Below are 2,676 nucleotides of genomic sequence, written 5' to 3'. Positions count from 1 at the left end.
TCTCCCAATGTTAAACACTCTTTTTCCATTAACCCTAAATATCAACCTTAAGTATCTAAGCTCGAATAATAGCTTGTGAAGTGAAGGAAAGGAGGATGAGGCCCTACAACTCTTCCATTTCTCCAAGATACTTTAATGCATCAAGTACATTAAAAGTGACTTGTTAATCATTTACTCGCATTGCCAATTCCTTTTTCTGGATATTTATTAATGCTCTTCCTGTGGCTAAGAATGGTCTTCCTATGATGATGAGGACTTCCCTATCAGCTTCCTAATCCAGAACGATAAAGTTTGCAAGGAAGAAAAATTTTTCTATGTTAACAAGTACGTTCTCAATGTTTCAAATTGGCTTGGCTACACATCTGTCTGCTAGCTGTAGAGTTACTATAGTAGAGATGACCCTACCTGGATAACTCCTAAAAAGGATACCTTTCTTAGCCTAAATCGAGTTAGTTCTTAGGACTTTAACATTTGAATGAGTTCTTGTGTGGGATATCAAGCTGGAGAGGTCCTTGGAACATTCTAGATACAAAACATACCAAAACGATGAACATAAGGGTCATATAGAGAAAGAAAGGCTCAATAAGCATCAAGAAGACCAGATGCCCTAAGGCCTATTGTTGCAACACTAGATGCAACGTTGTAAGATAGAAGCATAACATCATGCGCTACCTTATAGCATTGCGGCAATGTTGATACTAGGCAAGCTCACACATTGAGTAATAATATAGTTTAAAACACCCTTATTCGAGTATCATCCTCAAGGAATTAGATTAATTACCTTTTAGCTATTCAAAGATTGTTCCAATTTTATTTAGGGACTAGATCATGACGTAAATTAATTAAACTAAACTAAGAAAGCAATAAAAGTGATTGAATATAAAGATTATCAAATTAGAGACGTTTTAGGGAATAGACTTAATCAAAGGCATTATTAAACACACTTGCTTTTACTCTTGAAGTAATTAACACAACACCTAAATCTAGAAGTCTTTTATCTGGATTGTCCCTCTCACTTAATCACAAATTACTAATCTCTTAAAACTAGATAATTAAGCAAAGCATTAAAACTCTTTGTTAACAATCTCTACCATTCTCCGACTACTTTCATGTGTCCATACTATAATATAGCATGCATGATCTAATCTTAAACTTACTCTCTCAAGTAAGATTCAAATAATGAAATCATTCAAATATTGTTCAAACATTCAAAAGTATTAAGGACAATCATGTTGGAAAGCATAAATGCAAACTATCATTCAAGAAGCAAAATGTTCAACAATTTAACCTTAGAATTCATCTACCTTTAAAACTACAAGAAATTTAGTCTAACATGGCTTCCATAGGCAAAATCATATAAAGAGTACCATAATACAAAAATAAATTCAAGAAAACAAAAGGAGAAGAAAAGTTATCCATCTTTTAATTGCGCTTTCGGGATGATTTTGACCCTTGAACGATCTTCGATCTCTCTAACAACAAGAAAACTATACTTTTCTTTAAATCCTCTCTTTAGGCCTTAAAAACTCCAAATTTCGATATGGTGGCCAACCAAAAACCCTAGGATAAATAGGTAAAAAATTCCAAAAGGAAAACAATTTTTCCTAAAATAGATGACTGATGTCGTGGCACCATCTGTGATGCGCGCCTTCTTTTAGTATGTCACAGTGCAACGTCGACATGCTGTCGCGGTGCAGCCTAAATTTTCCGTTCGTTTTTGGCAATAGTGCCGAGGCAGCGCCGTGGCACCACCCTATTTTTGGGACACCTTGGTTTTTCTCTTCTTTTCTTCCCTACTTGGTACACCTGGTTGTCTGAATTTTGCATTCTTGGACCATTTTGATCCCTTTTAGCTCAAATCTTGTCATTTTGCTCAAATCCTAGAAATTACTAATAAAAAAACATAAAATATAAGAAAAACAAGTAAAACCCTATCTAAAAAATATGTAAATAATAAAAGCACATTTTAGGTGCTTTCAAGTATCAAGGTTGGACGAAGAACAATGTTGCTTAACACTATGGGATGTAGAAGAAAAAGGGGACATCATCACAACACACTCGACCATTTCTTTATACAGTCTCTTTCATTTCTAAGATTAAAGAGAGAGGTGCTCCACCTCGAGTTGAACCATCTCCTAGTATATTCTTTCATTTTCTTCTATATTTTGAACTTCTATTTTCATTTTTGGATGTAATCACAGTTGAGTAATGAATAATCTCAGCTATATCATTCTGACGATCCATTGAAGTTAGTTTTCTAGCTTAGAAGTAGGAAGTTTGATGTATATTTGTGAGAATTGCTCTTGACTGGAATGCATTTGATTTCTTGCATCTCTCGGCTTTGTTTATCCCTTAGCTTGTGTTTATGAAAGAATTGACACTATAATCACTAATGCATGTATAAGACCTATAGATTGATGCATGAGCATAACTATCGTGTTTTGTCGTGTTTTCTATCACTAAGAGCAAGAATTGAACTCATGTATGTTTGCTATAGGCTATCCATAATTCGCATGTGCACGATCAATTTAATATCAAGGAGAAATAAGTTAATTAAATTAAGCTATCCAATGATTAATTGTCGATGTGGAACTCATTATCTTAATGCAAATATTTGGACTATATTGAATGCTAGCATACCCAATAGTACAACATTTAGTTTAAGTAAGGTGTTTA

This window comes from Benincasa hispida, chromosome 2, assembly GCF_009727055.1.
Source record: "Benincasa hispida cultivar B227 chromosome 2, ASM972705v1, whole genome shotgun sequence".
NCBI classification, from domain to species: domain Eukaryota; kingdom Viridiplantae; phylum Streptophyta; class Magnoliopsida; order Cucurbitales; family Cucurbitaceae; genus Benincasa; species Benincasa hispida.
The sequence above is the reverse complement of the archived record's forward strand: the minus strand, read 5'-3'. Positions refer to the sequence as shown.